Source organism: Lingula anatina, chromosome 10 (assembly GCF_051362555.1).
Source record: "Lingula anatina isolate TDL-2025a chromosome 10, LinAna3.0, whole genome shotgun sequence".
Lineage (NCBI taxonomy): Eukaryota > Metazoa > Brachiopoda > Lingulata > Lingulida > Lingulidae > Lingula > Lingula anatina.
In genome coordinates, this window is record NC_141776.1 from 11661269 (window position 1) to 11671069 (window position 9801).

General features: G+C 39.7%; 1 long non-coding RNA gene across 1 annotated transcript; it reads right to left on the minus strand.

Moving 5' to 3' along the window:
* Positions 1–3616: 3616 nt before the first annotated feature.
* Positions 3617–6264, minus strand: LOC147759593 (uncharacterized). Its single transcript, XR_015331486.1, has 3 exons — positions 5881–6264; positions 5077–5151; positions 3617–4328 (listed from the first exon to the last, which is right to left on the minus strand). It is a non-coding gene; the product is annotated as an uncharacterized LOC147759593 (long non-coding RNA).
* Positions 6265–9801: the final 3537 nt, after the last annotated feature.

Below are 9801 nucleotides of genomic sequence, written 5' to 3' on the forward strand. Positions count from 1 at the left end.
GTGAAATGGAAGTCAGACAGGTGTTGTTGAACAGAATGAAACCCCAAGTAGAACTGGATTTTCAAAACCATATAAATTTTCTGAACTTAATTCAGCCCTTTTGTCCTCTGCTGTATCCCATTCTCGATGGATCTCTGTAATAAGTAGGTTTTTGTAGGGACTCGTTCTCATGGTTTTGACGCTGATCATTATTTAAAAAGAATGCCATTCAGTTATCTTTGTGCTTGATGACGGACACAAATGATCTTGTGACAACAACTTTTTGGGCTTTATTACGCTGCACTAATTAACGATGTGTCAACAATACTGAGAACCCCGCTGGAATTTTGATAGTGGAACGAGAGAGAGAGAGAGAGGAGACAAAAAACGGAAAAGTGAATGAGAAAAAGGAGAGAAAAACAGAAAAGCACCAGGTATGAAAATGCAAAAAAACAGATTTGTTTTTATTTTTCTGATTTTAGCTCGAGTGTCAGATACAAGTCAGTACCATTGCCACACATTACTTCACGTAATTCTTCTCTTTATTCTTCTCACAATAATGCGGCAGATCTCAGATTCGGCCTTGCAAATGTTTGGGCACAGCCTAGTAAAATTGGTAAATATGTCCATACTTGAATAATATTCCTATACTTTCAGCCTCCCAGGATCTTCCAAACTTGCAATAGATTATGCACAATCCTAATTTTTTAATCCGTTTCTTTGACTTAATTTACACATAAAGAAATTCAAAATTTTAATTTTGCATCCAGGGGTACTCTGACCCTTAACTATTGTAACTCCAAAATTAGCAAAGATGGATAAATAGTTACTATTGAACTTGAATAGGAAGTCATATACTGGCAATCTAACAGTGAAATTGACCTTTGATCTACTTTAAACCACGAACTGATCTTTGCAACTTATCTGTCCCTTATATATATCATCAATAATGGCTGAGATACGCCCATAGTTACTATTAAACTTGATTTGCAACTTTTTTTTGTCCCTAATATCATCAAAACAGGCAGAGATATGCCAAAAGATGCTACTGAACTTGAATAGGAACTTATATGTTGACAATCTAACTGTGAAATTGACCCTTGACCTTCTTTCTTTGCGTGAACCGGATTTAACAGATTTGGATTTGGACTTTCACTTTTCCCGATGATTTTGCTATGAATTACTGAGAAATCTTCTTTACTGCATTTTGTAGAGCTTGTCAAGCACAAAGCTATTAGTGGTATCCCTTTTATTATTATTTTTGTTTGTTTGTTTTCCATACGAATGCGCTTACTCCAGTGGATGGTATAATAACTGGAGGCAGTATCGCTTCTCTCATCCTCTAATTAAATGATTAATTAATGAGCAGACTTCGTTATCCCTACACATCGGTGGAAAAAGCAAATCAAAAATATGCATTAAAATGGTTTATACAGTTCCCACTATTGTCTTAAGCCTCGGTCACAACCAAGTCCAAATTTTGCATCCACATTTTGCGCAGAATCTCACGTCCCAAGTCCTTCTTACGCAATTTCGAGTGCGCAGACAGCCCGTAAGCACGTACGGAGGATGTTGGACATGTCCAAAAGATTCTATGAATACCCTGCAAACAGCGAGGCCGCGAGCGTAACTTGCTCCCCTCGCATGAAGTTAGAAAGAGAGACGCGCGTTGTGCGAGACGCACCTCGCAAGCAATGAAGGAGCAAGTGCCCTTTGCGTAATGAGTAAGGCGCACGCCCTCACAACTAACGAACAAAGTCGAGAGCACACAGGGAATGCGTCGCACTTGCGTCACCCCCACGCCTTGTGAATCAAAGGCGTGCTCACGACGCACGCTCTTGTCTTTTCCATGAACGTCGTCAAAGAAGAGGAGAACAGGTAGCAAAATTGCCGTACGCCGTCAGTACGTAACAACAAACGTTTGAGGCAAGCGTGAAGCAAAACTGACGCAATAGGGCACTACTTTCGGCGTGCGTTGCATTCCCTTCGTAAGTGGTGTGTGTGTGCCACGTACACAGGTACCAAGACAAACTCAAGACATGAGTACAATTTCCACGGCCACCACTCCTTGCAATTAGCGTCCCTGTTTGAAAGGACATCTCATGTGGCCATTGTGACTCGCAAAGAAGACTTTCCTCTACCTCCACGACCTCCACGGACTCTGCAACACCCGCATATCGCAGGGGACGTACGATCCTGAAATTCGTGCGTCCGGTTGTGACCGAGGCTTTATTGTCTTCGCCCCCCCCCCCCCCCCCCCCCCATACGGAGAGTGTACCTATTTATATCAGAAGAGGGGCACAAAATGCAGTACCCCCCCTCCCCCGCAAAAAAATTTGGTTATTGTCTGGTAAAGTATGCGCTAGGGCCTCAACTATCTCCAAACTGATATTAACGAAATAAAACTACTTAATATAAGTTCCCATTCCCATAGATTTTAGATCGATCTATCCCTATGGGGAGTCTCACAAGATTACTGTTAGATATTTATATATTTTATTTAACCGTCTCCGACAATATTTAACAAAACAAAACAAAAAGTACATTACATATACAGTTAATCATCCGACCTTCCCGTCTCCAACAACATCAAACATCCATGGGCATAATTAGCCATTGTATTAATGTCAACCGTATTGTTAAAGAAAGACATAATGTCTGAAAAGTCTAGCCTATTGTAGTCTTCTCTTGTCTTGTTTTTTGACAGAAACAAATTACATGCTCTTCCGTCTGAACATCAGTTCCACATGTACACAGTCTCATATTTCTGGGGCGGTGTGACCATCTCCCCGTTTCAATAGCTAAACTATGAGCACTTAGCCGTAATCGAGAACAGGCTATCCTATCCCGTTCCCCGAGACTGTATGATGAATACAGGGAACATGTCGTGTATAGACAAGTTAGGATTCATCTTAAAGTATGTAACAGAACTAATTCCGATTGAATTTCTAATTCGATTCTTTATTTCAGCTCTATTTGCCTCTATAATGTTGTTAGAGTTAACCACTTTGGTCAGATATCGGGCTCCCCTGGTGCCGTTGTCATTACAAAGCCGCCACACATGCATAAAGGGATCGTCCACCATGCCAGATCGTGTCTGAAGAATCTTACCCAGATAGCAAAGAGTGGTCGCGCCAACGTCGGCCCGACGACTTTGCCTCCGTCGGGCCAACGTTGGCAGACGACGTCGGTTCGAAGTCGGCGTGTCCGGCGGCCCGCCGTCGGCCCACCGGTGGTCTGCCACCCTTTTGCCAACGTCGCACCGACGCTGGGCCGACGTCATTATGGATAAACGGCGGTCAGCCGCTGTCATGCCGACAATTTGCCAACTTCGCGCCAACGTCGGGCCAACGTCGTTATGAGCTATTACTATCGGCGGTTAGCCGCTGTTATGCCAACGGTGCCACCTTCTTGCCAACTTCGCGCCAACGTCGTTAACCATCGTTTTACCACCGTTATGCAAATAATGCCGTTCTTTAATTAGCCAATGTTATTATGGACTCTCCATGGTCAGCCAGCTATGACTCAATTGGCGAACGTTGGCAATAGGGTAGCAGCGGCGTTTCTTCGTAATAACCCTCTCACTGAAGTGAAAAAGTCCCGTTGGCCTAAAAGATAATAATAATAACAACGTGAATCATGTTTTGTGAAGAAACATCTTTATAAATCTGAGTGAGTTAATAACGATAATTCAATTAGTTATTGAAAATAAATATTATTACTGATGCATCTCTAAAGATCTACTTTACAGATGTCATATATAATCCAAGCTTTCGGTCCCTAGGCCTTCTTCAGAGACATTAAAAAAATGGTGAAGAAAAACTCCTGGGGTATGTGGCGTCGATGATGTATTAAAGGCACGCGATGCTGCAAAAGCGTCCTAAACGCTAAACGTAAAATATAAAAAATCAATATTCATTTAAGAAACTATTGTCCCTACTGAGTCCATTATTCAAGGTGTCTAGTGTTCTAATACATTTCTGTACGACGATCCGTCTTTGCCTAGTGTCGTTTCCTTTTAAGACGGTGACGGTGATGCCTTTAGCTGAGTGTTGTGTTGTCCCACAGGCACGAAGAAGTTTTTGTTGTTTATAGGGCAGCGGTGGTGTCTAATTCTGTCTTTTAATTTCTGCCTCGTTTCCCCGACGTACATTTGATGGCATTGTTAACATCATATCAAATAGATGACGCTCTGTGAGTCGCAAGATTTGCAGCATATCTTTGACTACGACACTACGCTGGAAAGAAGTGACTGTGGCCTTAATTCCCACACGGGACGAAGAGGAATGATGATGATGACTCAGATTCATCTGAGGAACTCTGCTGCGGCGCCTGGGCTGCTTCTCTCTCTGTGAAGAGAATAGAAAAAATATAAAAACTCACACTTAATCTAATAAAACATACAAAATTCACCGTTAATATCATATGTTATTTCACTGATATTCAAAATAAAAAACGGCTAAGAAGACAACTGAAACCAAGCTTAAGGAATCTAGCATGATACTGATCCACGTTTCTCTAACTAATATTTTTCTATTTGCGATGTGAAATGTTCTAAACTTTATGAGGTCAGGGACAGACAGGTTAGTTTTGTACGCTCGATTTTGGCCGCAACGAATCAACAATTCATGTTTCTCTATCGTATTATTGAACCGTTGGTTTCAGTTGTCTTCTAATGACTTATTTCCTAGTTCGCATCCAATCTAGGATCCAAAATATTTATTTATTTTGGATCCTAGATCCAATCCACCCGCGCTTATTCGTAATGTTGCATATTGAAATGAAGTTGTTAATGTATACTTTGAAATGTAGACGAAATAATGTAATTATTTTCCAGGGAAGTGGTTACTCTGCTTAATATATTACCCTTCTTCTTCTCCAGCCTCCTCCTTCTACCCCCATCCCTGTCACTAGTTACATATATTTTAAGAAGAATAATGTACTAAATTCCAGAAGAGAGTCGCAGGCAAGAAGTAGGCTAAATTAATTTCTTAGTTGTTTACTACTTAATCCATTGATAGGGATGATATAAGTTAAACTACTGCATCTTACCATGGCAATGACACACTGAAGCACTTTAACTATATACACACATACCTTTCAAGTGTATTTTCTTGTGAGGATTGACTGCTCAACACAGGCGACAAATAGGTAGTAATGCATGATGGAAGACTATAAGAGAAATATGAGATACATATTAAGTGTGGCTTTGTAATGTGCACAAAATGCCTTGTCTAATTATGAGCCTAAACCAAAAAAAGAAACATTATTATATCATACCCTGTGGGTATTTGACTAAACATCTAGAAAAAAATTCAATTTAAACTTGCCCCCCCCCCCCTCCCTAAAAGAACCACCTCTGGATATTTTAGGTTAGCCTACTGAGGTCCATTTTTGAACAGAAAACCTGTAAAAATCTGAGTGGACATTATACCCCTTAATGCTAAACTCAGTTTGGAATGTATGCCATAAGGTTTATCCAGTGTTAAACCCATGCTGACATTATAAGTTTACATGTTAGTATCATGCAGCCTTGCTATATACCCCTATTATATAAGCATTTCAAATTCAACTAGAGAAAATATAAACAATATATACTCCTAAGTACAAAAAAAGTACTAGAACGTTGCTCATTCACATTTATAAATTGTCTATACATGAAATGTGGTAATTGAAATGTCTTTCAAAGCATAAAAGAATTTGAGGGGGAAAATCTTTTTGGCCGCCGGAAACCCAACGTCGCCCCGACGTTGGTTCAAAGGTGGCATGCAGCGCGCCAACTGCCTGCAGCTACGACTAACAAATTATTGACAGATTTGCTTGTTTTCGTTAATTCATCTACAACAAATAAACCTCCACCTATAGTACGAAAAACATAAACACTTTAAAGTAAATACTTACCTAACAATTTGGTGCAAAATACGGAAAATATGAAATAACCGTCAAGTGCACTTGCAACGATCTATGGCCGCTTAGTGTGGGTGACCTCGATTTGAAATTGGCCGCTTAGTGCAAATCAAGCACAGCTGGTGAGCCACCGTTATACCGACGTCGGGCCGACGGCGTGAAGCAGTCGTCGGCCCGACGTCGGGTCACCAGTAGTGGCCCGACGCACAGCTGATGAGCCACCGTTATACCGACGTCGGGCCAACGGCGTGAAGCAGTCGTCGGCCCGACGTCGGGTCACTAGTAGTGGCCCGACGTCGGCCCGACAACGACTGCCGACCGCGACCGTGCCGACCAATGCCGACGTCGGCCCGACCGCTCATTGCTATCTGGGTAGTCATATAGGATCTTTGTGCAGCGCGTACCCTGGCGCTCAGTTCGGGTATTCCTAATTCGGCTAGTATTAAGTCATTAGGAGTGCTCTGCCTGACACTTAATAAAGTTTTGATAATTGCGTAATAGGACGACTGAGCTGTTTTATAACTTGAACATAACCAGGATTCACAGCCATACAGCACCGATAATATTAATGTTGCTTCTATGAACTTTTTCTTTATAGGAAATGGGAAGTCCGCGTTTTTCGAAATAAAAGATGCAAACTTTAAAAGTTGAGATTGTTTTGTGGAAATTTGTTGTCTGACCGCTTCCACACAACCGCCAGTCTGACTAAACATTACGCCTAGATATGTGTACACTTTACAATTTTTAACCGATACATCTATAGCTGTCAAAGGTATCTTATCTCGTTCCTCCCCGTTTATCACCATAAACTCCGTTTTGTCATTGTTAATCACCATCCCGGATCTCTGGCAGAAATTAATCAGAATATGTAATTTTCTCTCAGCCATCTCTCTACTTCACCGGCGTAAGCGCCTGTCCCGCCTATTAAAAGCTGTAAGGGGGTAATCAACTATGGTGCGCGCTCGGCTGACTACAATTTAGCGTGAACCCCCAGGGAGTTAGGTCGATCTAAATCTCTGGATCGATCTTAACCTCTGGGAATGCACCCACAACATGCATAGCACAGTGGGTAGTGTTCGGCAGGGGGTGGAATATTGTAAACTGGATACCCGTGTACCGCTAGGTGCAAGTCCAACTATCGTTTCTTTTCTTTTTTCTTTTTTTATATATAAGCATTGTTTTCATACGAGAAAATGTGGACAGAAACGCCTTTGCGGGTTTAAAGGTCCGCCTATAAGTGGCTGAAGACATTATATTAATGGAGTATAGAAAAATATATCTTATCTTATATCTTCAAAACTGGCAAAGATACGCCCATATATAGTTAATATTACACTTGAATGCCAATCTTACTGTGACATTAGATATGACGTATGACCTCTTTTATCACATTGAAGTGAACTTTGTACATTTTCAGGTCCTTAAATCTCCAATACTAGCAGCTATATGCTCAAAGTAAGGTAACTATTGAACTTGAATAGGTAGTCATACATTGGCAATCTCCTGTGACCTTAAATTTGACATTTGACCTATTTTCACCATGAAACGCTGAGACGGATCCAGGATTATTTGAAGGGAGGAGGTCGGCTTAGCATTAGTATTTTAGAGGATGAACGGTGTCATTTGGTATGATATATCTAGTGAATATTCTTATTTCAAGACGGGGCCATTGGTGTGATATTCAGAAATCGAAGAGGGGTGGTAAGGACCCCACTGGCACCCCCCCAAAATCCGCCTCAGAATTGATCCTTGTACACCACTCAAGAGGGCATTCTGCTTTTCTTTTTCTTCTGGTGTAGATATTACGAAGTAGCACGTGTGTATAAAGTAGTCAGTTAGTTTAGAATGAATTGATCACGCTGTCTCACTCCCTCCCTCTCCTTCTTTGTCTTACCCCCCTACACACATCACACATCTAATTGATATCAAAAAACAAGTATCGAAACACCAACGAAATTACAACATGCAACACATATAATTTATTTGCTGATAAACGTTTTAAATAATTTAACCAACTTATTTGGATAGAAACCATAACGGATATAGCTCCTTTAGGAGATAAACTACTTGGTTAAAGGATTTTAGTCACGTAAAAATCAATTTCTCGAATTTTGAAGATTCAGCACTTGATCCAATGGATATATGTTTTAATCGATCATCACCTTTAAAAAGTATTTAAACAATATATTAGTAAAAAATAGTTTTAGTAAACCTCACCTCAATATGCAATCAACTGACCTGCATGCTGAATGAAGACAGAGAAGTTATGTTGAACGGGGTTGGGCGAATTTCGTTTTGCCTCAGTGTTGCCTTGAGATTCACCGAAAAAGCAGCACTCGTTGACAATCTTCTCTCTTTGTCTGTGACGGTCTTCTGTGACTTATTTACGAACTTCGGTGACAATAAATATTATGCTCAAGATTATGGTCGCCTCAAGTGTTTTAGATCATATCATATCATAGTCCGATATCATAGTCTGCAGGGGCGTAACCAGACCTTTAAAAATTGTACGCACAGATTTTTAAAATTCCCAGCAAAATGTAGACTAACACCCCATTCTCATAGATTAGATCGACCTACATTGGATCGACCTAACTCCCTGGGGGTTCACGCTAAATAGTGCGTACAATTTTTTGGCCAACCATGATATTATTTTATATAAATTTAGTGTTCACGGAATATAAAAGAAAATCCTCTGCTTATTAAAGTCACCTGTATGTACAAATCCTCTGTATCAATTGTGCCAGAGGATTTGTACATACAGGTGACTTTAATAAGCAGAGGATTTTCTTTTATATTCCGTGAACACTAAATTTATATAAAATAATATCATGGTTGGCCAAAGAATTGTACGCACAGTGCATCCGTGCGTATGCCTAGTTACGCCCATGGTCTGATAGTCTTTTAAATTAACTGTCATCAGTTGAAAAGCTTACTAATTGCTGATGCATAGGAAGTGCTTGATAATTGACCAAGAGCTCGTTAACAATAGAATATGTTAATTACGCACCGCCGCACTTCCTAAGCCAGGTAATAACAGGTAACTTGACCTGTCAGATTCTTGATGGGCTTTTACGTTTTTTCAATACATCTCATGGGGTAATGTCATTGGTATATTTAAATGACTTTTTAAAGTGAGTTCCAACACGGTCGCGAACATTAATGAAAGTGATTGATCTCAGGGTATCTTGAAGCATGCGTATGCTGAGGCATTACTTCTGTGGAAGAAAACGTGGTTGAGGAAAAACTCGAAAAAGAGCGGTTATATTAAAGAAAATAGAATGGGAACTGCTGTAATTAAATGGTTCGTAATCTTAATTAGTTTAACGAAAAAAATGGTTGTGTGCTTTGAAAATTTGTTTCTGAAGTTAAGGGTATTTCAACAGAAATATAAAATAATTTAAAAGATTTATAATTTTATAATTTATAGTTTCATAATTTGAAATTTGCGTCTGTACGCAAAACTGTTTGCAAATTTGTAAGTTTTGTCAAATCCCAAAACATATACATGTAGCAGAACAAGGTAAAAAAAGCAAATGTTTGCTATTAGTAGCATGTTAAAAAATCGTAACTTCAATGTGTTCACTAAAGGTGCAGTATTTGATACGCACGTTAACTTAATCTATTTTAAATTATGCATGGATATTTAACATGGTAAGGAATATAAGAAAGACACATACAGAGTATTTAAAGGATATTAGGTGTAAAAAGGAACACTAGTGATAATTTAGTTCATTACATACATAACTTAGTATATTATGAAACCGGGAGATACCCACTTCTTTTAAGCATAAAGCTTCGATTTTTTAATATTGATTTAAATCCGCTCCTCGAAAAATTGAATTATAATAACGTGCTATAAAGATCTACTTAACAAAAAATTTGATTGGTAATTTGAGTACGTAATGAACTGGA